The following is a 27,239-nucleotide window of genomic DNA, read 5'->3' as shown; positions in this document are numbered from 1 at the left end:
GAAGGATCTTTCTGTGAGAAGGGGCAGGTGCCAGGCAAAGGGAAGAGCCTGTACAGAAGAGGAGGAGAACTGGCACATTGTCAGTTCCTACCTGACAGAAGAACAGTTGAGCAAGGAGCAGAGGCAGGACAGAGAGACAGAGGCAGAGCACCTCAGAATAAGAAGTGTGGTGTGGGTCCCAGTGCAGTAGGAAGCCACTGCAAGGGGGTGACGTGATCTGGTTGGCTTTTTAGTAGCATCCATTCTGGCCGCAATGGGGACAGTGGTTAAAAGGAGGCAAGAGCGGAAGCTGGGAGGCCAGGTATAGGCAGGCTGTTCTCGCAGCTGGATTAGGAGGACGGAGGGAAGGGAGGGTTTGAGGTATTCTGGAGCCTAGGCCAACATGCTGCGCTGATGGACTGAAAGACAATTTTCAGGTGTTTGGCTTAAGCAATGAGAGGACAATAAGGACACAGGGAAGGCAGAGGGTAGAGAAAGCTGGGAGAGAGGGAAGACAGGAGTCAGGAATGAGGAATATAAATCCGGAAGTTTGAGAGGAGACATTCTGGATGAAGTTTGAGATCATGGTGGGGCAGCAAGAAGAGACAGCAGGAAGGCAGTGGGTAAAAATGCAAAACTAGAACCAGAGAGTGGTGGAGAAGGAGGTCTAATCAAGGGAAGGAGTTAGCATCCAAAGGGTATTAAAGTCCTGAGAATAGGGCAGCCCCGGTGGCGCAGCGGTTTAGTGCCGCCTGCAGCCCAGGGTGTGATCCTGGAAAAAATAAATAAATAAATAAATAAATAAATAAATAAATAAATAAATAAATAAATAAATAAATAAATAAATAAATTCCTGAGAATAGATGAGATCATGTAGGGAGAGAATAGGATGACAGAAAGGAGGTAGCCAAGTGACAAAAGAGAAGAAATAATAAGAAATCAGGCTGATAATCTGAAAGTGCTCATGGTCATCATGGCCATGTAGCCTATGCAAAAACACATACAACTGCCCCAATTACATGCTCAATAAATGCCTATGGAACAAATAAAAATAAAATTTTAATGCATTCCCTTTAGGCCTTTAAAAGAAAATCTTCAGGGCACCTGGGTGGCTCAGTCAGTTAAGCATCTGCCTTCAGCTCAGGTCATGATCCCAGGGTCCTGGGATTGAGCCCTGCATCGGGGCTCCCTGCTCTGCAAGGACACTGCTTCTCCCTCTCCCTCTGCCTGCGGTTCCCCCTGCTTATGCTTGTTCTGTCAAAAAAATAAAAATCTTAAAAAAAAAAGAAAATTTTCATTTACGACTCCCCCCAAGTTCTTGTATATTTGAGGCATAAGAAAAAATGGTTTTGAAGGTCTCTATTTGGATTGTGTACAAAGAATCCTTTTCCTTATGAGCAAAAAACAAGGATTTTTTTCAAAAACTCATTAAAAAGTAGTCTACTTGAAATTCAAGCTTTTTAAAAAAGCTTACACTCACATTATAGCCTTTCTGTAAAAATTCTACCCCAAGATACAATTTTTCCCATCCTTATAATGAAAATGCAATTATACGTTTCACTACAGATATCATTTCATCCTGAAAGACAAAACTGGTACTTTCAAATGGTTCAAGAGTCACATGAGAGATGTAAAATGCTCAAGAGATCAAGGATTTATTTTAAAATGTTAAAAAAAAAAAAACTTAAGCATACCTGTGAGGCCATCCAAAAACTGATAAGCAAAGAGTTGAAAAGGATAGAATTGCCAGGAAAATAAGTAAATATAACAGCTACTCCTCAAATGAAAACACATTAAGGCTGTAATTATATCTCTGGGTATCTATTGACACAAAAAACTCACTATGCTCTTGAGGCTTATACTATCACTAAGAACTACCAAATTGAAATCACAGCTGTAAACATAACTGGGATACTTTATACTTTTCAAAGATTTCCAATGTGACACAAGGGATAAGGCATAAAAAAGAAAGCCAGTAACATTTGCCAAAAATGTTTCTTCCCTTGATTGTTCAAGTTAAATCAAGACTACAATTCTTTTTTTTTTTTTAAGATTTTATTTATTTATTAGAGACACAGAGAGAAAGACAGAGACAGAGAGGCAGAGGCACAGGCAGAGGGAGAAACAGGCTCCATGCAGGGAGCCCGATGTGGGACTTGATCCTGGATCTCCAGGATCAGGCCCTGGGCTGAAGGCGTCCCTAAACCGCTAAGCCACCGGGGCTGCCCAAGACTACAATTCTTTTTAAGATTATAAGCCTCACTTGTAAAATTCTTCTCAGATAGGTAAAGGAGAGGACTATCTTGACTTTTAAAGGATTGTTATCTCACTTCATGACAGCCCTATCTAAAAAGCCTAGGAGGCTACAGGAAGGTCACAGGAAGAGACGGATAATGAGCATTCATTCACTCATTCATTCAACAAATACTAAGCACCTATAATGTGTCAGGTGATTTTTCTGAGCCCTGAGGACACATCAGTGAAAAAAGCCACACTTCTGTGTTAATGAGGGAGAAGAGACATAAATCAACAAATAAATATGTACTCATCAGTAGGAGTGAGTGCTATGAAGAAAAAGTTAAGGAGGAGAAGGGAGTGGGTGTATTTTACACAAAGGGGTCAAGAAAAACCTGATAAGGTTACATCTGAGGCCAGAACCACGATACCCAGGGAACAGAGCTCTAGGCAGAGGGAACAGCAAATGCAAAGGCATGGAGGCTAGCATATGTTTAAAAGTTTTTTAAAGAATAGCAAAGAGATCTGTTTGGCAAAACTGGAAGTGAGGACAGGGGGGCAGCCGAGTCAGCCGTGGCAAGGAATTCAGATTTCACTTTAAGATGAGAAGCTATTCTATCGCTCTAAGCAGAGGATCCAATTTATTTTTTAAAAGTATCACAAAGATAACATAAGTTCTTACTCATACACAAGTTTTATGAGTAATAAATAGGGCAACTATACATCTATAGAAGAGGAGACAATACCCCGGGCTACAGAGCCATTTCAAGTTGCAAATCAGATTAAGCAAAGATTTATGTATAATCACCACTGAATCCCTACGTCCATCATCCTCCTCTCGTGCCTTTATGTCCGAGGCATACATAATCTATAAGATTCTACATAATCTATTTATAAGTTGGAAAAAAAAGTATATAATAAAACAATCTCCTAGTATGGTAGCATTTCTGTAAGAAAAAAATACTTATGCATAAGAACAAGAGATTAAAAGGATAAATACCTAATTGTGGTTCCCTATCATTCGTGGAATTATGGGTGGTTTTTTTTTTCCCCCTCAAGCCTTTCTTTGTTTTTCTAGCTTTCTGCTTTAAACATGAATTACTTTTGTGATTTTTTTTTAATGTTATGTCTAAACTAAACAGAACACTCCTACCAGGAGGCTGCCCTGGTTGAAAATCTTAAATATGAAAACAAAACAGAACGCGGGGAAACATTTTCTCCCAAAGTTACCCCACTCCCATGCCGTGTTTGCCTATTAAAGAAGCACTGTGCGAATCAAGCGCTGCTCAACGTATCAAGGTCACAAAACCAACTTGGTTAATATGTTTATCATTACATAGTAGCTGTGTCCTCTACAGCAACTTTGATACCATCTTTCCAGGGCGGCAATAGAAGGGCCCTTTCATTAATTTCCTAAGACTCTTTTGATACTACTTTGCCGCTTCTGGATTTTTCCACTGTAGGTCTCTTAGAAACGAATTAAGCCCGAATAAGTTGTTCCAGCTAATGAAGTGCGCTTTTGGCTCTTTCCCCGTGGTTGAGAACTATCCGGCAGGATACCAACCAAGTGTTTGGGGACGCATTTTCTCTCTTAGTTTTGAAATACCGCGATGCTAAGTTTGCTACAAATGAAGAACGTGGAGACAACAACCTACAAGAGCGTTCGCACGCGGAGCGACCGACGCCTCCCTGCAAGCCGGAGATGCGTAGGGTCTCGTGAATACATACTACGTGCCCACATGACACAGATAAAAACAGAAAGGAGGCTGCCGTCCGTCGTCCTCCTCCACCTCCCCTCCCCTCCCCTCCCCTCCCCTCCCCTCCCCACCCCGCAGCAGCCTCTCCCGGGGCACCAGCCCAGGGCAATCACTGCTCAGAAATGCAAACCGCGCAGCTCGGAGGGACTCGAGCTCCCTAACACTCCCCACCTAAGCTCCCCATCCCACCCGCTGCACGAGCACTTCCGACGGGCTCCTCGGGGTGGAAACCCCAAGCCCCGCTCCCTCGCCGCTGTCGGCCTCCGGGGGGCCCGGGGCGGCCGGGGCCAGGGCTCTGCCGTGCCCCCGAGCGAGGCTGCAGTCCCGGCTCAGCTGCCTCCTCGCGGAGCTGGCGGGCGCCCCGCACGCTGCCCGGGGAGCGGGGCCGAGGAGGGGCGCCGCGGGCATCCCCGCCCCGCATCCCCGCCCCGCCCGCAGGGTCCACGGCGAGCCCCGGGGCACCGCGCCGGGGGGGCGGGGGGGGGGGCTGACAGATGGGGCGGGGGCGGGGCTTCAGGGGGAAGGGGCGGGGCCTGCGCGCATGGGGGCGCTGGCGGCTGACAGAAAGACCGCGGCGGGGCAGCGCGCGGGAGGGGACGGGAGGGGACGGGAGGGGAGGGGCGGCCGCCGGGGCGGGGGGCGCGGCGGAGGGCTGGCAGGCGGGGGGACTCACACGCACGCACACGGGGACTGACACGGCGGGGGCGCGCGGGGCCGGCGGGCGGCGGCGGGCGCTCACCTGGCAGCGGCGGCGGCGGCGGCGGCGGCGCCCGCGGCCGGGCCTCCCTCCCTCCCTCCGGCGGGCGGGCGGGCGGGCGGGCGGCGCGGGCCCCGCGGAGGCGGCGGCGGCGGCGGCGGCGCCGGAGCCGCGGACTGCTGGGCGGCGGGGACGCAGCTGCACCAACCGACTCCGGGCCGCTCGGCTCGGCTCGGCTCGGCCGCGCTCGGGGCCTCTCGGCGCGGCTCGGCCCCGCTCGGCTCGGCTGGGGGCGGGGCCCGGGGCCCCCCGCCCAGGTCGCCGCTGCCGCCCGGGGGGCGGGGCCTCACGCGGGCGCGAGCCCCCTGACGTCGCGGAGAGCGGACCTTGCCCGGCGCATGCGCAGGCGCCGTCCCGCGTCTCCCCGCGTGGACGCCGGAGGGGGCGGGGGAGGAGGGCGCAGGGGGCGGATGCCGCGGCCCCAGGGGCCCCCGGCTTTTGTGCTCCGTATCCTGGCCCTTCTGGAGACCCACCTAAGGAAGGTCACACAAGGCCGCCCTTCGGAAAGGATGTAGGCAGGGCAGGGATCCTGGTCCCTTGCCTGGCCCCTCTCCCTGTGGTGTTTCCCAACAAGCATCGCCGAGGGTTGGCTCTTCCCTGATCCAACCAATTGCTCCCCTGCAGTTTTTAATCCCTGCTATTTCTAAACATCAGCAACTTCTGATGGCTCTTTAAGGTGAAATCTTCAGGTACTTGAGGGATGCCTGGTGGCTCGGTGGTTGAGCATCTTCCTTTGGCCCAGGTCGTGATCCCGGGGCCCTGGGATCGAGTCCTGCATCAGGCTCCCCGCAGGGAGCCCGCTTCTCCCTCTCTCTCTCTCTCTCTCTCTCTGTTTCTCATGAATAAATAAATAAAATCTTTAAAAAAAAATCTTCAGGTATTTGAGAACTTGTAAGCATCAGCCTCCGAAGGTACACTAATGCTGTTCTTTCTTCACAGCTTCCATTGTGTCACGTGTAACACCTGGGATGGCGGTGGGCCCTTTTCTGATTTTTTTTGGGGGGGTCACATCCTAGGGTCCTGTGTTGTCATGGAGCCCATGTCTATGGCATATATGCTCAGAAAGTGATCCCCACCTTTAGAATCCAGTGATTAATAAACAGCAAGAGCTCTGCAGCCTGACATCCCTTGGCATCCTGGATCTGCATTATATTGACAGATTAATCCTTGGCTGAGTGACTTTGGACATGCCATTTAATCTTTAATCCATAAAAGAGCAATGAAAATATTAGTAATTAAGCCAGTAGAACCGATTGAAAGATTTGAATGACAGCACCCGTGAAGCTTTCTGCACAGTGCCTGGTGTTCAACAAATAAAGCTGACTTTAACTTCAGGTTGAATTTTAACCTTCAGACTCTGAAAAAATAGTGAAAACATTTTATATATGTATATATAAATAAAAGAGAGTGGGCACAGTATGTCACACTTGACATGTCCAAAGCCAAACTCTGGAACTTGCCCCTCGATTGGTCCCTTTCAGTCTTCCCCACCTCAATCAACGTCAATTCCATCCTTCTGGAGGCTCCAGCCAAACCCTGAAGTCATCCTCAACTTCTCTTTTCCTATCCTCATATTCGACATGTAATTCAATAACAAATACCTTTAAAATACCCTCATTTGAGGGATGCTTAGGTGGCTCAATGGTTGAGTGCCTGCCTTTGGCTCAGGTCGTTATCCCAGGATGCAGGATCTGGTCCCGCTTCCTGCTCCCTACAGGCAGCCTGCTTCTCCCTCTGCCTGTGTCTCTGACCCTCTCTCTCAGTCTGTGTCTCTCATGAATAAATAAATAAATTTTAAAAAATATCCTCATTTGAGCCCTCATCATCTTTTTCCTGGAATATGACAGTGAACAGATTCTACTTGTTCTCTGATTCCACCCTGCTCTCAGAGAGCTTGTTCTCAAGAAGCCAGAGGAATTCTGTTAAAATTCAAGGCAAAACATCTCTCTCCCCCCTTCTGTAAAGCTTACTCCAATTCCTTCCCATCTCAGAGCGAAAATCAAAATCTTTTTGTCAAGGATCTCGAAGAGCCTATTGTGACCCCTCCCCAACACTCCTCCCCTTCTTTAACTGTGTCTCCTTGTACTCTATCCCTTCACTCCATTCCAGTCACACTAGCCTCCTTTCTGCTTCTAGAACATGCAGGCTCACTACTCCCGCAAGACTGCGCATTTGATGTTTCAAATCCCAGGATACTGAAAGGCATGTGCCCTTACTCCAAATTTCAAATTTTTCAGAAGTCACCTCCTCAGACTTACCCAGACCACTCTACTAAAATATCAAGTCCCACCACTCCCATCATCCTCTCTCCCCTCATCCTGCTCTACTTATCCTTATAGCCCTTATGACCTGAATATCATCCATAATGTTCTGAGGGCAAGGACTTGTGTTGCTCATCTGCAGTATCTGGAACATGGCCTGACACTGTTAGAGACTCAGGATATATTTCTTGAATTAATAACAGTATATATGGAATATGTTGCTCAAATTTAACTTCATTTACTCAGCAAGCTTTTTGAGCGCCTACTCCAATCTAGGTACTGTGGGATGTGAAGGTAAACAAGGCATTCTCCCAACCACCAAGGAACTCAGAATTTCAAATGAGACAGACATGCAAAGAAGTACTTCTGGAAGAAAATAACACTACATGAATGCACTACCTGCTTTGGGAAGTAGAAAGGAGGACATAATTAATACGATATAGGAGTGTGTAGAAAGTCTTCCCACAGGAGCCGACACGAGTTGAGTCTAAAGAGTTGAGGAGGAGAGGACTCCAGGCAGAGCAAACAGCATGCACTTAATATTTACTCAAGGAGACAAATTATTTTCCTTTAAAAAAAATAATTGAAGGGCAGCCCCAGTGGCACAGCGGTTTAGTGCTGCCGCAGCCTGGGGTGTGATCCTGGAGACCTGAGATCGAGTCCCACGTCGGGCTCCCTGCATGGAGCCTGCTTCTCCCTCTGCCTGTGTCTCTGCCTCTCTCTCTCTGTGTCTCTCACGAATAAATAAATAAAATCTTTAAAAAAAAATAACCGAAGCAGATTCCAGGTGATCCCTATAATAATATCACCTAAACTTCACTCATATTCTAATGAGCTTTCTCAAGCAGGAAAGAAACTGCCAGAAGTATAGCTGATGCACTAAAATTGCCACCTGATTTCTATTTTATTGGAATAGACTACACCTGTGACCCCTTTTTGTGTCAGGGTCTAGAGGCAAAGAGCATGTATCAGTAAGAGTTTGCTGGCCATGAGTATCAGTAACCCCTGAGGGCAGTTAAAGAAAAATAAGGGAGAATTTATCTTAGGGCTTTTTAGGGGTCAAAGGGATGGGTCTCTCAGGCCAACAAGAATCCAGATAGACTTCTGGATGGGTTGGAAGCAGAGCAAGGGGTGCCAGTAAGACTCTCCCCACAAACTTGTTTTCTCTCCTTCCAGGTAATACAGTGGAAGAATAGGTCTACCAACTACTCCCAAGTACATGATACAATCCAACTACAGAGACTAAAAATTCCTAATCCCTCTAATCCCAAAATCTCAGAGAAGAGGCTCTAATTGACCCAACTTATCTCAGGTGCCTCCCCTCCCTGCCTCCCCCAGAATAATCATGGCCAGCTTACAGGTCTTGTAGCTCACCAGGAACCAGCCCCTGTGCATCAAGACCACACACACACACACAAGGGAATGATGTTGAGTTGAGATATTTTAACAGAAGTTCCTCGCAGAACCATGAATTCCCCTGAATGGCAAAACACCTGGGACATATTTGATAGTCACACAGAAAGTGAGTACTGGGGTAGTCTCCATAAGCCCTCTGTTGTGGGTATTCTGATGGCTCCCTGTGGTAGTGGACATTTAATGCTCGCCACCAAATATTTCTGGTGTGTTTCCCACGCACATGATAGGATTGTACTTCCTCACAGCTTGGAGTCAGGAGTGGCCATGCCACTTGCTTGGGTCAATAATGTGGGAATAGATGTAGGCCTAAAGTTTAAGATCTAGTGGGCAATTTTGTATACTCGTCCTCAGCAACAATAGACAATACAGAAGATGGTGATAGCTCCATTATTCTGGGTCCTAAAAGGAGAAGACATTAAATAGTGTCATCCCCTCCCCCCCCCAGGAGACTCATAGTACACATGTAGTGTGAGCAAGAAATAAACCTTGCTGTATAAAATATTGGGGTTTGTTTGCTACCACAGTAAAACCTAGCCTAGCCCTAGAGATGTACCTTCTAACATCCAGTGTATCCCACTGCCCATTGTACAATACTGAGGCAGTTTGGGTGGGATAGACCCCATTTCCCACATGTGAATGTGGAGTCTGTGCTAAGTGTGAATTAATCTCATCTACTTTGAGCTGTATTCCTGTGCTTCAGGAATAGACCTATTACCCAGATCTACATCTATCAGTATCCAATATTCACCTCATCACAATAATTGAATAAAATCCTCACTGTGTCTTTGGATGTCAGCGAGGAACATTTGATACTGGCAACTATTTTACGATCATGAAGAGAGCCAGCCTAAAGATGAAGCCGACACATGGAATAGGGAAAAGTAGAATAAAAAGAAACAGAGTTGGGGTGCTGATCAAGGCTTACCTGAACCAGTAAAGTCAGGTAAATCAATAAATTCCCTGTATTATTGATTCTAATTTGAGTTGGGTTTTCTAGTACTCGAAACCAAAAGCCCTCCATCTATGGCTATTCTATCTTATTTACTGCACAGCTCTGAGCAGTAGCCAGCACTATAGAATCACAAGGAGGAAGGTGTCTGAACTTTGAACAATCACAGGAAGAGAAGCTGAAAATTCTGTGATTTATATGCCAGCTTCTTTTCTAGAACAAGGTATCACAATGCAGGCAGAGTGCAGAAAAGGAACAGTAACAAGCTGAGAACCAAGGATTCAAAAGAGAAGAATCCTATAGAACCAGGATAGCGACAGACCCCCAAACTTAATCAACAGCACGTAGTTCATTTCATAGATTTCTAACACTTTCCACGAAGCTTTATGTGCATTTATAAAGTCTGGAGTGGAAGAATCCAGGAGTCAGTTTAATGCAGTATGTAAGTAGGATTTAAATTTGAAACTCCTGGGCTTAAAACCTGTCTCCCTCACTTGCTATGTGAACTTGAGTAACTTACTTAAACCCCTGATGTACCTATAACAATTGAATGGGATGCTCCATGATACTATTAACATGCTATGTGATGCATTATAAAAGGACTCAAAGGTTAAAAAGGAAGTCCAGTCAATTTTTTAAAGAAAGGTTCTGAATCCAGTTGTACTAACTTATTGCCTCTCGGCTCTAAAGCCACCCTTCTTTGGCTTGCCCTGTGATACCGGAGCTGAATTCTGCAAACATTCCCCTTTTGCCAGTGGCACAAGGTTAGGCTTTGTCAGTAGAGAATGTTGGAGAAATACAAAAACATAGAAGCATAAGGGGCTTCCTGAATCAGAACCTTCCAGATTCCACTCTGCTCTTCTGGCTCCTATAGCACATGGTTGCCAGTGATCTATGGAAGACCCAGTGGCACTCACCCTCCAGTAAGCTTTTCTGCTACGGGATGGCCAGCTTTGACCTATTGCCTGTGGTCATCCATCAAACTTCTCTACCGTCCACTGGGCTGAATTCCTGCTCTCTCCAACAAGGCCCAAATCTTACCTTGGAGTTGAGAGAGAGGCACTTGCAAATGTATTCTCTCCTTAGGCACATTGTCTTGGCCCTAGAGATAGTAGGTGCTATCTACAATTACTATGTCTGTATTCTTTGGAGCTCTCTTTTGACCCTGTTGATCACTAACCACCTTTCATTAGTTAGTAATTCTGCATATTCAATGTTCTTTGTTCAAATTAGTGATGTAGTTTCTGCATCCTGAGTGGGCCAGTGTTTCACACCAGTGAAACACAAGTTTCTGGGATTAAGAAGGAACTGGTTTGTGGGAGTGGGTAGAGGGAGTAAAATTGTGTGTATAAGAGTATTTATAAAGTTATGACTTCCTTGAGAGAACACTGTAAGAAAAATACAACGGTGAGTCCTGATTGCAGAGCCAGTCTTCTGCCTGTCCCTATAACTGGGGTTTAGCTGGTCTGGCCCAGCCCAGGAGCTGAGCCAGACATAATGGGCAGAATCCTGAGGCTATTGTCACATCTTGATTATAAATATACAGTTTCGGGATGCCTGGGTGGCTCAGCAGTTGAGCATTTGCCTTCAGCTCAGGGCATGATCCTGGAATCCAGGATCCAATCCCACATCGGGCTCCTTGCATGGAGCCTGCTTCTCCCTCTGCCTGTGTGTCTGCTTCTTTCTCTCTCTCTCTCTCTCATGAATAAATAAAATCTTTAAATAAAAGTATACAGTTTCTGCTGGATCAGTGATGAGTTTGAATGTCCAGCAGCTCAGCTCCAGGCATTGCCTGTCCCCACTTTTTCCCCAAAAAAAGTGTATTGTGCACCTACTATCCACCTGACCCCGTATTAGGTCCCAAGTACGCAGTCCTGAATAAACCAGAGACCTCCATGTAGCTTACAGTCTGGTAAGTAAAGCAGACTGGGCAGCCTGGGTGGTTCAGCAGTATAGCGCCTGCCTTCGGCCCAGGGTGGGATCAAGGAGACCTGGGATTGAGTCCCACGTCAGGCTCCCTGCATGGAGCCTGCTTCTCCTTCTGCCTGTGTCTTGGCTTCTCTCTCGCTCTCTTTCACGAATAAATAAATAAAATCTTAAAAAAAAAAAAAGTAAGGCAGACATTGGTCAAATAATCAAAAACACAAATCTCACACAGGGCATGGTACCATGAGATCCACTAATAGGAGGCTTTGGCTCAAGGATATTTAGGGAAATAGTTGGTGTGAAATCTAAAGAGAAAAATAGGGGTTAAATTAGATGTATTAGTCTGCTCGGGCTACCGTAACAAAATACCATAGACCAGGTGGTTTAAACAACAGAAATAAATTTTCTCACAGTTCTTGAGGCTGGAAGTCCAACATCAAAGTCCCAGCCAATTTGGTTTTTGGTGAGAACTATCTTCCTGGCTTGCAGATGGCTGCTTTCTTGCTATGTCCTCATATGACCTTTCTTCGGTATTTGTGCACAGGAAAAGAGGGAAAGTAAGCTCTCTGGTGTCTCTTCTTACAAGGACACTAATACTATTGGATCAGGGTCCTACCCTTATGACCTCATTTAATCTTAATTACTGTCATATTCCAAATACAGCCACACATTTTGGGTGAATATGTACATTTAGTCCATAACACTAGACAAATAGGGGAAAAAAGAATACTCCCTATAGAGGGAACAGCACATGCATAGGCCCTGGGGTCATCACAGATACATCGTGGTTTAATCAAAGAAGAGCGAAAATGTACAATGAGACAGATAATTGGAGGAGATAAGGCTGGAGATGTGGCCAGATCATGTACAGCCTTGAAGGTTATGGTAATAATTTAAGTCATATCCTAAGAGCAATGAGGCTTTACTGAAGTGATGTGAGTAGGGACAATATGCTGGGTGAAGACCAAAATGGAGGGCTCAGAATAGACCCAGAGAGAACACTCATGAAGCTGTTAAGGGTGTCTAAGCTCAGCCAAGACTACACAAGTGGTCATTGGCTAGCTTGGAAGGATCACTAGCCAAAAAGGTTGCCCAGAACCAGAGAAGAGAACCTGTTTCTGGCACAGGTGAACTATGACCTGTAGCTTCTCTGCAGTCTTGGCTTTTCTCCTGCTATACTCCACATGGTAGACCCCTTGCCTTATACCACCTCAGTGAGGACAGACCATCTCTCTGACTGGTTCTGTATCCCTAGCCCAGTCGGGCTCAGCATGCCTTCCTCATTTTCCCCACACTGGACCACAGAACTAAGATGCAATATGCTTCCCTCCGATGAAGCAGATTGACCAGCAACTGCCCATCCCTTCTCCAGATTCTTCAGTGTGACATTCAAGCCCTGAGCCAACAAGATTCTTGACACTTTGCTGTAATCTAGGATCCTAAAGAGCTTTAATTTAAGAGAAGATGTGAATTGGAAGTGTTCCATTCATTTCATAGATGGTTTCAAGTCATCTGAGTGGACTAGATAATGTCAAACTCTGAATACAGAGCAAAAGGATCCTAAACTATTAGTGCTCCTAGAGCCTGGGGGAAAAAATCTCTTTAGGGGGCACCTGGGTGGCTCAGTCTGTTAAGCGACTGACTCTGGATTTTGGCTCAGGTCAAGACCTCAGGGTCATGAGATCAAACCCCATGTCAGGCTCTGCACTTAGAGCAGAATCTGCTTCTGATTTTTCTCTCTCCCTCTCCCTTCTGTCCCTCCTGCTCATGCTCTCTCAATCAATCAATCAAATATATTTTTAAAGAAAATCTCTTTGGAAGAAGTTCACATCATTCTAACCTTAAAAATCGTTTTTGCAACAATTTGTTAAATGCACTGCAATGCCTAATGCACAAATACAGCCAGGCCTATAAGACGACAAGATACCACAAGAGGAAATAAGTAAAACAACAAAGAAACAGACTCATGATGACTCCAAATACAGGAAATTATCGAAGACCAAAAACAGCCAAACACACTGCATTCATGGAGATAAAAAGCCAAGCTTAGACAAATAAAAATCATGAGATACCACTTCACAATCATTAGGATGGTTATTATCCAAAAAAGAAAAGAAAGAAAAAAACAGATGTTGGAGTAGTTGCAAAGAAATTGGAACACTTGTGTGTTATTTGTGGGAATATAAAATAGTGCAGCTGCTGTGGAAAACAGTATGATGGTTCCTCAAAAAAATTAAACATAAAACTACCATATGATCCAGAAGTTCTACTTCTAGGTATATACCCAAAAGAACTGAAAGCAGAAATTCAAACCCACATCTGTATACCCTTATTCATAGCAGTACATTCACAATAGCCAAAAGGTGGAAGCAACCCAAATGTCTATTGATGGATGAATGGAAAAACAAAATGTGGTATATACACACAATAGACTACTATCCAGCCTTGAAGTACCTGAGTGGCTCCGGCGGTTAAGCAGCCAGCTCTTGATTTTGGCTCAGGTGATGATTTCAGGGTTGTGAGATCCAGTGGCATTTTGGGCTATATGCTCAACAGGAAGTCTGCTTCTTTCCTTCTCCCTCTCCCTCTGCCCCCCACCCACTCACACACATGCTCACACATACTCTTTGTCTTTCAAATAAATCAATCTTAAAAAAAAAAAAAAAAGAATATTATTCAGGCTTAAAAAGGGAGAAAATTCTCAGGGTGCCTAAATGGCTTAGTTGGTTAAGCACCAACTCTTGTTTTGGGCTCAGGTCATGATCTCAGGGGTATGAGAGGGAGCCCCATATTGGGCTCTGTGCTGGGCATGGAGTGTGCTTAAGATCCTCTCTGTCTTCCTCTCCCTCTTCCCCTCCCCCCCCCCACCGTGTGCATGCATGTGCACACACACTCTCTCAAAAAAAAAAAAAAAAAAAAAAGGAGGGGAGAAAATTCTAACACATGCTACAATATAGATGACCCTTGAGGACATAATGCTATGTGAAATAAGCCAGTCGCAAAAGAACAAATGCTGTATGACTCCATTTATATGAAGTACCTGGAATAGTTAACTCTATAGAAACAGCAGAATGACGATTGCCAGGGACTGAGAGGACAGATGAATAGGAAATTATTGTTCAGTAACATTTTTTAAGTTTTCAGTGTTGCAGGATGAAAACAGTTCTGGAAACTGGTTGCACAAACATGTGAATGTACTTAAGTCTAGTGAACTGTACACTTAGAAATAGTTATGATGGCAAATGTTGTGTTTATTTGACCACAATGTTGAAAAATCTAAAGGGTAAGATAAAATAGAATAATAAAAAATACTTGGCTGATCCAAGAGAAGAAAGAAAAAAAAAAAAGGAAAATGAGAACAAAACCCAGGTAGGACAAAAAGAAGCAACAGGATTACAGATGTAAATGGTTTGTAGCCATATCTGTAATTATGTTAAATATAAGTGGGCTCAAGATTCTAACAAAAAGAGAGAGATCAACAGGGAAAATTTAAACAAAATACAAGATTCTATATGATATTTATGACATTTTAATATGAAGACATATAGGCTAAAAGATAAAAGTAAAAATATTCTAGCTAAGATTTTAAATAAGAATACCTAATTTATACAAATTTATACAAATTCTCTTAGAAAATAGACGGAACACTCCCAAAGTATTTTATAAGGTCAACATAATTGTACCACCAAAACCTGGCAAGAACATGACAAGAAAAAATATAGACTATCTCTCATAACCACACAACAATCCTAAACAAAATGTCAGCAAATCAAATACAGCAACAAATTAAAAGGATAAGTCATAACCAATGGAGGTTATCTCAGGAATGCAAATTAGTTTAACATTTAAAAATCAACCAACCACATTAACAGAATAAAAGGGAAAAATAACTTGATTATCTGAATAGATGCTAAAAAAGCATTTGACAAAATTCAGCACTTATCCACAGCAAAAACTCTTAATAACCTAAAGATGGAAGACAACTTCCTCAATCTGATATAGGAGATATAGGGGAAAAAGCTAGAGCCAACATCATTCTTAATGGTAAAATAGAGAGCATTTTCCTTTCAGATCAGGAACAGAGCAAGAATATTCAATTATCACCACCTCCCATCAACATTTTACAAGATATCCTAGCCAGGGCAATAAGGCAAGAAAAAGAAAAAAGTCATAAAGATAGGAAAGAAAAAAGTAAAACTGTCTTTCTTTAAAGATGACATTTTTGTGTAGGTGGAAAACCCTAAGGAGTCTCAAACTTTAAGAACCAATAAATTATCTCAGTTGGCTGCAGTCAGTTGGCTGCTGTAACAAAAAAAGTCACAAAGAGTAGTTTATAAACAATGGAATTATTTTCCCCCATTTTGGAGGCTGGCAGTCTGACATCAGGGTGACACTATGGTTAGGTTCTGATTGAAGGCCCTTTTCCAGGTTGCAAAATCAACTTATCAAAGTCAACCTTACTTCTGTATTCCAGCAAATGTCAGAAAATTGTTTTTCTAAAGAATAGTCAAAATAGTTTTGAAGTAGCAAAAAAATACAAAGTACCTATAAATGGATCTAACAAAAGATATGTATGATCTCTATGGAGAAAACCATGAAGAAGGTCTATAAATTTTAATAGACAATAAATAAGTGAATAATGGAGAGAGATAGCATCTTAATAGATTGGAAGACTCAATACTGTAAAGCTGTCATTCTCTTCACATGGTCTATAGATTCAAAGCAATCCCAGGTGATTTTTACATGGCACTTAACAAGATCATTCTAACCAAAAAATTTATATGAAACTGAAGAAGGCCAAGAACAGCTAAAGTACTCTTGAAGAAATAGAAGTTGGAGAGGACTTATTCTAGCAGCTAACAAAACTTATAATAAAGCTCTAATATAATTAAGACAGACTGGTGTTGGCATAAGAGTAGAAAAAAACCAATGAACAGAAGAGAGACCCCCGCCCAAACAGATTAATGTTAGAGATAGCATTGCAAAACAGTATGGGGAAATGATCTTTTGAATAAATAGTGTTGAGTCAATTGAATTTCCATATGGGAAAAATGACATTGGAAATCCCATTGTACACCCTACTCAAAACCCAATTTCTGCTATATTATGGACTAAAATATGAAAGGTAAACCAATAAGTCTTTAGAAGATAACGTACAACATCTTTATGACATCAAGGGAGGAAAAATTTTCTTAAATTAGACAGAAAAAGCACTAACCACAAGTGAGAGACTGATAAATTGGACTTCTTTACAGAACTTCTGTTCATCAAGAAACTTCATTATCCAAAGGGAAGAAAGATTAACAATGTACATATCTGGCAAAGGGTTTATATCCAGAATATACCAAAAAAACTACTACAAATAACGAAAAATACAGAGCAATGGGAAAATGGGCAAGAACAGGGTCTTGGCTCCACACAAAGAAAATCCAAATGGTCAATTCATGTTTGAAAAGTGTTTAGCTTCATCAGTAATCAGGGAAATGGACTGGAGAGAACACCTATTACAAACCCACCAGATGGCTAAAGTACAAAGTCTGATAATATCAGTTGCTGGTGAGACCTGTTGGTAAATGCACAAGGGGAACTCTCATATATTGTCAGGAAGAGTGTGTTTGTATAATCATTTTTGGGAAACAGTTTGGCATTTTTTTTAAATTTTTTTTAATTTTTATTTATTTATGATAGTCACACACAGAGAGAGAGAGAGAGAGAGAGAGAGAGAGAGAGAGGCAGAGACACAGGCAGAGGGAGAAGCAGGCTCCATGCACCGGGAGCCCGACGTGGGATTCGATCCCGGGTCTCCAGGACCGCTCCCTGGGCCAAAGGCAGGCGCCAAACCGCTGCGCCACCCAGGGATCCCCAGTTTGGCATTTTTTTTAAGCATAGGAATACCTATAACCCAGCAATTCTGCTTAAAATATATGCATGAGAAATGCATGCCCAGGTAGAGCCAGTAGACGTGTACAAGAAAGTTCACAGCAGCATTATTTACAATAGTCCCAAGTTGGAAACAGCTGGCATGTCAATTGGTAGATGGGATAAACTAGTATTTTCATTCAATGGAATGCTTTATACTGCACAAGATGTTAACCACACCTGCACACAACGTGGGAGAAAGACTCTTATAAACAACATGGAGTGGAAACAGCCAGATACAAAAGAACATGCACATTAATGACTTTTATATAAAACGCATAGCCAGACAAAATTCAACATGCTCCCTGCCCCCACAATCTTCACCCGTCCTGTACTTATATGTGAAGAATAGTAATAGAAGATGGATTTGTGGGGTACCTGGCTGGCTCAGTCAGTGGAGCATGCGACTCGGTCTCACAATTGTGAGCACAAGCCCCACCTCAGGTGTAAATATTACTTAAAAAATGGATTTACAAACAATTTGGGGAATCACTCTTTTGTTCCCAGCCACAACCCCCTCCTGCTGGAATATTTCCAGGCTGGAGAGATGATAGAGAAAATGGTTCTGGGGGTGAGCTGAAGGAAGTTATTGACGCAGCTGTCCAATATGGGGGTGGAGAACAAGAGCCAGGCACCCTTTATGTTGGGGTTCATTATGATGACCTCAGTAACATTTTAATAAAGTCACTCAAAGTTAAGAGACCATAATGATGAATTTCCAGCATATTAAACCTTCACCAGAGACCTAGAAACCACAAAGTGGGACAAGAGGTGTGGGCAATTCTGAAATGCAAGGTGCACTAGCCAAATAGGGCCAGGCAGTTTTCATAGGATTCCCAACAACAAGTATAATTTTGTTTTGTGTGTGTCCTTCCAGATTTTTTTTTTCAGGATATCGAAACATTTTTTACTATTATAACTATGGGATTCTATTACACACACACAGGCACTTGGGTGGCTCAGTTGTTCAAGCGTCTGCCTTTGGCTCAGGTTGTGATCTCGGGGTCCTGGAATCAAGCCCCACATGGGGAGGGTCCCTGTTCAGTGGGGAGTCTGCTTCTCCCTCTCTCTGTGTGCTTTCTCAAATAAATGAAATCTTTAAAAAAAAAAAAACAGATGTTAGACATCTGCCCATTTGAACCCATGTAGTGCTACTTCTTACAGGTGATGGATATATTATCTTGATCGTGGTGGTAGTTTCATGGGTAATTACATATGTCAAAGCTTAAACCACACATTTATTTATTTATTTATTTATTTATTTATTTATTTATTTATTTATTTATTTATTTATATTCATAGAGACACAGAGAGAGAGAGGCAGAGACACAGGCAGAGAGAGAAGCAGGCCCCATGCAGGGAGCCTGACATGGGACTCGATCCTAGGTCTCCAGGATCACGCCCTGGGCTGCAGGTGGCTCTAAACCGCTGCACCACCGGGGCTGCCCTAGACCACACATTTTTTTAATTTTTTTTATTTTTATTTTATTTTATTTTTATTTTTTATTTATGATAGTCACAGAGAGAGGGGCGGGCAGAGACACAGACAGAGGGAGAAGCAAGCTCCATGCACCGGGAGCCCGACGTGGGATTCGATCCTGGGTCTCCAGGATCGCGCCCTGGGCCAAAGAGGGGCGCTAAACTGCTGTGCCACCCAGGGATCCCTAGACCACACATTTTAAATATGTGTGGTTTACTATACATCAGTCACACCTCAATAAAATGAGAAGTGTTATTCTTTCAAGCTCTTGGGCTGCTCTCCCCACTAAGCACTATAAGTCCCATCGATGCTGCGGTATTTACACCTATTTCATTACCTCTCAGAGCTGTGTGGAATTCCAAAGGTAGGCATCCGCCACGGTTTACTAGCTCCTTCCTTTAGCACTTCCCATGCCATGAATAATGCTATTCTAAATAACCTCCTTCTTGTCTTATGTGTATCTGAGCAAACTTTCAAAATATTTTACAAAGAATGAAATTGCTAACCTCTGTGCCCCATGCATCCTTAATGTTACTGACAACTATCTGCTTATTTTATAGAAGGGCTAAGCAAGTTTCTATTCCTGCCAGCCGAGCACGGCGAGTTCCTAGTCTTCACTTGGGTTTCTAACTTCACGCTGCATGAACGTAGGTTCCTCATCCCTCCCTCTCTCCCTCCCTCATTTGGTATCTACTTCATGGTCGCTGACAAATAATTCTTCAGGCCGTGACACAGGGCTGTGGTCATTCCCTCATGCACAGCAGATAGAATTTCTCTCCATTTTTACTTGGTTTTTAATCATATTTTGGGGGAAGGGTGTGGGTTCGAAATGGGAATTCTATAGCTTGTCTTTCTGGGCACTCCATAGCTGCCTTGAAAGGTCCCATCTACACGAAGGAACCGGGCCTTGGTACTGGGGCCAGTGTTTTAAGCTGCAAGGAATGTGGTGACTCAGCTGGTCGCTCAGGGACACCTCCGTGAACAAGGCCGAGGGAAGGAAGTCATTACACAGACAGCTGGGCTGTAAAAAACAAAAATACTCCACACACCAAACTCTACAAAGTAGTGTGGCTATGTGTCCCATGACTCAACGGGGCTGCTTCTGCCACGTGGCACTCAGCTCAGGATATGTGGCACACAGACCTCACCCACTGCCAGCTGCTCCTCTGAGCTGCTTGGAAAGCTGGCTGGGTGGGGACCCCAAGAAAACCTGTGACGGTCCTCTCTCCAATGCTCTCCACTGTTGCTTCCCTCATTCTCTCCTTCCTCCCTAATCCTCTTGCCCTTAAACAAAACAAAAACAGGAATTTAGTATTTCACACCTGCTGGAGACATGGCAGGGACACAGCGAAGTCAACACTCTGGCACCCCAGGAAGTCCCTCCGGATCAGGCAGATGCCCATGACAAGTCATATCACCCAGGCTGGGGCTGGAGGACTGGAGAGACAGGCCAGAAGGAGCTGGGCCAGCAGCAGAGGATGGAGACTTTGAGCTAGAGGCAAGCCCATCAAAGATGAGGACGGTCACCCACTAACCTTTACTGGAGACTTACTATGTGCCAGACAGCATTCTTAGAATATAATTATGAAGACAAGTCTTGTCCTCATGGAGCCTACATTCTCGAATATGCTGGGGAAAGGGGGAGATAAATACCAAATATTTTAAAAAAAAGTAAAATATATAGCACGTAAAAAAGGTGGTTCACCTTTTTCCTGGAGAAGATTAGAACAAGAAAGGTGGATGGGAGTGGTCAGGGTAGAAAGGCGATATTTGAGTAATCTTGAGGTGGGTGACGGAATGAGCCAGGAAGGTGTTTGGGGAAAGGGCACTCTGGGAACTGCCAGGGCAAAGCGGGGGTGTGTGTGTGTGCCTGGTGTGCTTGTAGATCTGTGAGGAGGTGAATGTGGCAGCTGTGGGGGGGTGGGGAACGAGGAGGGTGGTGGTGGGAGGTATGAGATTAGGAGCTATGGGAGACTTCAGAGCAGAGATACAAACAGAATGGATTTTGGGTTTAATAGCATCCCGCAGTCAGATGACTTTGACCTCTGGGAGTACAGCACAAATGGAGTACAAAATGAAACCGCAAATCTTGCCAAAGATGTAGAATTTATGAAGTCAATGAGCATGATGTTGGCAAACAGAATCAGGCAAAGCACTGGCAAATGAGGGCCTGTTTGTGTCAGGTCAGAAAAAAGACACAGTAGGACACAGTAGGAGTTTCCAAAGAATCATCCAAAGAATGATTTAAGTAAGAGTTAAGGCTTTGGGAAAACCAAAGGAGACCTAAAGTATTTTTGGATGTTTATGCTTTCTAGAACATCCTCCATGAAGGATGTCCTACCATGCAATCTACACCCTGGTCCCAAAGCATTCTGTAGTCATACTAAAAATTATGGTATGGTGGCATGTATAAACCAAAATTTGTAGGTATAAGATAGATTTTGTTCACTACACTTTTAAGCATATGATAATAACTGGTTTATTTCCTTTATATGTAACAACGGTTCCCACTTAGCCATATTGTAGTAAAGATTAAATAAGCATTGACTCACTAACACATGAAACACTTCCTGTAGGTCTTCCATATGTCAGGCATCAGGAGAGACTCTGGGGGCAAAGTGATGGGCCAAAGTGCCCTCTTGAAGATATACCATTCATCAAATGGCATATATAAATAAATTTAAAAAAATAAATTGTCACATAAAAGAGGAGGATGAAAACGCAAATTAAAAACAAAAGGCATTTGATGCTACGAGAGCCTGCTTCAAGGAGTTAACCTAACCAGAAGGTGTATTAGTTAGTTAGTGCTCCATAGCAAGTCACTGCCAACTTAGAGACCTTGAACAACATATATTTATTATCTCAGTTTCTGAGTTAGGAGTCTGGGCATGGCTTTGCTGAGTCTTCTGTCCAGGGACTCCTAAGGCTGCAATCAAGGTGATGGCAGGACTACATTCTCACTTAGGGGCTCCAGCTCCCTTAGGTTATTGGCAGGATTCATTTCCTGCAGGACTGAGAACTCTAACTTCTTGCTGGCTGTCAGCAGGAGGCTGCCATTGGTCCTAGAGAACACCCATAGCTCCCTGCCATGTGAGCTTTCTCAACATGGCTGTTTACTTCATCAAGTTGGCAAGGAGAGTCTCCAGAGCTAGTCTGCTAGCAAGACTTTTTTTTTTTTAAGTATTTTATTTATTTATTCATGAGAGACATACAGAGAGGGGCAGAGACGTAGGCCGAGGGAGAAGCAGGCTCCCTGTGGAGAGCCTAATGCAGGACTTGATCCAGGGCCCCGGGATCATGACCTGAGCCAAAGGCCAACTCTCAACCACTGAGCCACCCAGGTGCCCCGATAGCAAGGCTCTTTTATTACATAGTTAAGGGAGTGATGTCCCCTCACGTTTGCCGTAGTCTATTGGTCAAAAGCGAGTCACAGCTGAGGGGGGCACTTGATGGGATGAGCACTGGGTGTTATTCTATATGTTGGCAAATTGAAAACCAATAAAAAATAAATTAAAAAAATAAAAATAAAAAAGCAAGTCACAGGCCCCACTCATACTCAAAAGGAAGGCATTACACAAAGGCATGACCACCAGGAGATGAGGATACAGGGGGTCACCTTAGAGTCTCTCTGCCATTGAAGGTTTCCCTGAGGCAGTAAGTAGCTATGGAGCTAGGATCTAAAAAAATGGGGTGGCATTGACTATATAGATAGGGGGTAGGGGGAGAACTTTCTAGGTAGAAAGAACAATGTGAGGACAGTACAACGGCATTCCAAAAGATCTAGTACGATGGCCAGCAGTGTTGTTGCTCTCATGCTTAACAACCATCCGTGGCTCTTTGATGCCCATGGTTTTGCCCAACATTCAAGGCCAGATGGGTCATCTTGCATTCACTTTCTCTCCCTAGCATCTATGGCTTTACTCACCACTTCCACCCACTTACACTGCCCTTGTCCTACTATACATACTCCATCTATCTATAATTTAGAGCCCAACAGAAATTGATCTTCCCTAAATAATATTTTTGAAGATCTATTTAAGTGGAGGACACCACGCTAGACCCTTCTTGAATTGCAAAGCATAATGAAACACGGTCCTGGTTGCCAGATGGCGGGTGGGGGCAGAAGATGTACGCAAATAAAGAGAACAGGAGGTCCCCTTGCTGAAGGCCAAGCCCGTGGGGCAGCTGGCAAGTCCTGCACAGATTTTAGCTCCACTTCACACAGTGGTTAATGATCTTTCAGTATTCTTCCCTAGGCTAGAAATTGCGAAGGGATTCTAAGGTTCAGCCAAACTGACGTTTTTCCGGGAAGGACAGTTGGAATCGGGAACTGCCCAGCGTCAGTCCACACTGCCAGGCAACCTGGCCGGCCGGGGCAGTCCTAGGCTGGCAACAAAGGCTCGGTTGGCAGGCGGAGGGGGGAGCTGTGGAAGCGTCCTGCGCTCCAGCCCGGGAATCCCTGACCACATCCACCAGGGCCTGTCCTTGAAAAGCTGGGAGAAGAGGCCCAGTAGCCCCGTGGCCTTTGCCACATCAGCAGGAACAGGGAACATGGGAGGCAAAAGCAACCCAGGCCAGTACCCCAGAGCCAGGCTTTCTCCAGCCAGGGGTGGAGGGCGGAGCAGAGGCAGGGGGCGGGTCGGAAGCAGGGGGGCGGGGGGGGGGGCGCAGAGGGCGGGGCCGTGACGGACCCGCTTCCCCAGTCCAGCCTCTCAGTCCCGGAAGGGGACCTCCTTGGGCTCCGCGATGCGGGTCTTGGAACTGAGCACCTGCCCTCTGCTGCGATTGGGGGTTGAGCCTCAGCAGACGCCTTGGATGTCCGAAGCACCCTGAATCTAGGGGCGGGGGAAGGCCAGGCACCCCTTGCATCTCTACCCTCCACCCCCATCTTCCCTAGTGCCTAATCCACCTGGAAGCAGAGGTCTTTTCTCAAATACCCATTAAACCTTTGTCCTTTGCTGAGGGCGGAGGATCCTCGCCCCACACCCCACCTTCCCCTCTGGCTCCCAACTCTTCTCACCTTCATCTTCAAGAGTGAACTACCCCCAGGTAGCTCTGCAGGGCCTTTGTACCATATAGTCCCTACACCTGAAACATCATTCCCACCCTTCTTCATCTAACTAGTTACAACTTATTTTTCAAGCTTGGGTATGTACTTGGGAAAGCCTTGACCCCTTCTATCTTGCTATAGGCTCCTGGGCTTGGCCCACCTAAGCCTGGTCATCTTATGTGGCAATTCCCTATCTGACCTTTCTCTTTTCCTCACCCACCCCAAGACTGTGGGGTCACTGCAGCATTCCCAGTGCTTGGCCCGGGTATGGTGCTCAGTGAGATCATAAACACCCTGCCTAGTGATCGTCTGCCATCCTTTAGACCTCTGCCTGGTGACAAACTCCAGCAGTCGCTTCACCTCTTCACCCCTTCTTTGAGCAGCAGGTCTCAAAGTCGAGTGTGCATCAGTAACACTGGTGGGGGTGCTGTCTTATCAAAATAGAGATGGCTGGGCTGCACCCTCAGAGTTTCTGATTCACAGGGGTGGAGTAGGGCCTCAGAGTTTGCATTTATAAGAAGTCGCCAGGTGCTGCTGCTGACACAGGAACCACATTTTAAGAATCGCTGTGTGCATCAGTTGCTTCATCAGTAAAATGACAACTTCTGTCGCTGCCATTTGAAGGTTTGAGAGAATCAAATGAGATTATGCAGATGAAGAATTAAGCATGGTGCCTGCACCCAGTAGGTACCTGATAAGTGTTTGCAGTTGCTACTAGGAGTGGGAGGGACACATGCCATGAGGGAAAACATGAGCAGTAGAGATGGGTAAGGGCCCAGGCAGGTCAGCTGGGTTGGCAGGAGAACAAGGCCTAGCGCAGCAGCCAGGGAGTCCAGGTTGTGCTGTGGAAGCAGATGGGAGCCACGCACAGTTCTGGAGCAGAGCAGTGACAGGTGGAATCTCAATGTGGCAACAATGAGCAGGAGGCACAGTAGCAAATTAACTGTGCTAGGTTTTCCTTGGCTCTTGGTCAGTCGTAGAGACCTGGGATTTAGCAAATAAAAAGGCTATCCAGTTAAATTTGAAGTACAGATAATGAAAATTTTTTTAGTATAAATATGTCCCAAATTGCATGGGACATACTTACACTAAAAAATAAAAAAATAAAAAACACAACTTTTGTTATTTATCTGAACTTCAAATTTAATTGGGGATCATTTATTTATTTATTTTTGCTAAATCTGATAATCCTAGCCAGACATCAACGGCCTGACCCCACTCCCCGGCCCCAAGCCTCCATACTAGAGGGAGCCAGACACAGGTTCCTCTGCCTCGCTTCTCTCTTTCAACTAGGCCACCAGGAGTGACTGAGGAGCTGCTCCAGGGCCCAGTCTTGCTGCCAAGACAAGTGGTCACAGCTGCAGGCCTGGTGAGCAGGTCCTCCCACTTTATGTCAGGTTTGCCCAGCAAAAAATAGTGAGGCACAGTAAATAATCATTAGGTCTGTAATTTAATGAAGCACATAAGGTTAATAAAGGCCAAAAAGAAGGAGGTGCCACCTGCACTTGTGGGGTTACTCAAGAAACAAACAGTTGCCAATGGCATAGGCCCATCTGGTGAGTGTACCCAGAGAGGGGAGAAAATAACCTCTGTTCTTAACCCCAGAAATGATCAATGCAAGTACCCAGACTGCTTGCATGTTCACAAGATGCCTTGGAAATGGTTATATAAACCACAAGCTAGAACGGGGGGGAGGGGGGGTCCCTGCCTCCTTCAGCTCATTTGGTCATTGGGATAAGTCCTACTACCAGAGGCTACCTCTGTCTCCCCCACCCCCATAATCACCAAATCCCAGATGATTCATAGTTCCGGAAACAAGCCCGTCGGAAATCCAATTTCTGCAGCAAACTTTATATCAACTTTTTTTTTCTCTCATGAGGAACAATGAAAACAATATGTGTTCCATTTTTTTTTTAACAATGTGATAAACATTACTGAACGCCTAGTGTGTGCCCTGTGCTGTATCCAGCTTTTTATTTAGCTTAGTAATTCTCAGCCTTGGCTGCACACTGCAATCACCTGCAGACTTTCCAGGTGATCCCAGTACCCTAGATATCAATATTTGCCCCGGGGAATGGTGATTTCAATGCACGGCCAAGGTTGAAAACTACTGCTGTAGTTCGTCCTGCTTTAATCCTCACAATACGATCTGGCAAGGTAGGGGTTATCTCCGTTTTGCAGCTCAGGAAATTGAGTTTCAAAGAGGTACGGTGACTGCTGACTGCGGCAGGTGTAGCCATCCCTCCAACCTCTCCATTCCTCCCAGGCTCCCTTGAGGAATTCCTGGGTTTTCACGGTTGAATATCGTGGATATATATAATATATACATATTCCACAGATATGTTTGGGTGACGCTGCCCTCAGGCCACCTTGAGATGGTTCCGCTCCCAGCAGGCCTCTTCCTAGATACCAGCCAAGCACCAAGCACAGCCTGGGTTTAGCACTGACACTCAATGGCTTTTGCTACAGTGAGGACCACTGAGGCCAATCACTACGCCCATGTCCTGGCATCTTGGCTCACGGAACAATAGCGGCCACCTGTCACTCCCCTCCGCATAGGACCCTCTAAGCCTGGCTCTTTACAATTGTCCTCCCCACCCCCCAAACTTTTCCTTGGAGCCCTCCCCCTTCACAACAAACTCCCTCACCTCCTGATGCTTCTCAGCGAATCCTCTTCGCAGGAGTCCTACATCCACATAGGTTGCCAGAAGGGTCTCTGATCCAGGACAGGCCTCGCGAGCCACAGATCCGAAGGAAATGCCGCGCCCTAGCCCGGCTCCTCGCTCGTGGCTCGCGCGCCCACCGGCTTTTCAAACGTGAGCGCACCTGGGCTCACCTGTCCCCCGCCCGCGGCGCCTGCTGGCTGCCAGGAGGGCCAGCTGGGCAAAAAGGCTGGTCACCGCCCGCCCTCTGCTGGCCGGTGGCAGTATTGAGCGCGCCGTCGCTCCACCCGTGGGTCAGATGGATGCAATGAAGGACGGGGCATTTATTGAGCTCCTGCTGTATGTCAGGCACTGAACTGGGCGCTCGGGTGTAAGGATGAACGCGACCTACTTTCACAAAGCTCAGCTTCAAATGAGGAGACACACAGTAATCAAATAGTCAAGCAAATATGAAATCCCAACTGTGGACTGCGTGAGTCCACAGGACTCCAGGCTCCTGTCCAGTCTACGGGGTTTAGTGGAGGGAGGGGGGACGGTCAGGGAAAGTTTGCCCCTGAGGAGGGGACGTGTGAGCGCCAGGTGGCCCACAAAGTCGTTTCCTGTGATCTCAAAAATCCTACAAGGTGGCTATATCCCCTTTGCCAAAGCAGAAAACAGGCTCAGATTGGGGGAAACTTACCCAAGGTCACGCAGCGAACTGGAACCAAAGCCAGGGCGGCCTAAGTCGGCCCGATTCGAAAATCCCCGCTTTTCTGCTGCTCCTGGCAGGGGGACAGGTGCGGGCCAGCGGGACCGCGCATCCCGCAGCTCCAGGGCGCGGGGCGGGGCGGCCCTCAGGCCCCACCCC

At 45.5% G+C, this 27,239-nt stretch overlaps 1 protein-coding gene across 7 annotated transcripts in view; it reads right to left on the bottom strand.

Moving 5' to 3' along the window:
- Positions 1 to 27,223, bottom strand: part of ZHX3 (zinc fingers and homeoboxes 3) — a 130,644-nt gene extending 103,421 nt beyond the window's left edge. For 4 of the 7 annotated variants that reach the window (XM_055300173.1, XM_055300223.1, XM_055300231.1 and 1 more), the window contains exon 1: positions 27,072 to 27,223. The gene's annotated coding sequence lies outside the window, so the exon portion shown is untranslated. Of the gene's footprint in view, positions 1 to 4,160; positions 4,374 to 4,710; positions 4,751 to 26,377; positions 26,424 to 27,071 lie in introns of those variants that run through there. The other 3 variants (XM_055300215.1, XM_055300198.1, XM_055300181.1) reach the window with 3 other exon arrangements.
- Between the last annotated feature and the right edge of the window lie 16 nt (positions 27,224 to 27,239).

Source organism: Nyctereutes procyonoides, unplaced genomic scaffold (assembly GCF_905146905.1).
Source record: "Nyctereutes procyonoides isolate TBG_1078 unplaced genomic scaffold, NYPRO_anot_genome, whole genome shotgun sequence".
NCBI lineage: Eukaryota > Metazoa > Chordata > Mammalia > Carnivora > Canidae > Nyctereutes > Nyctereutes procyonoides.
This window is presented reverse-complemented; position numbering and strand designations above follow the sequence as displayed.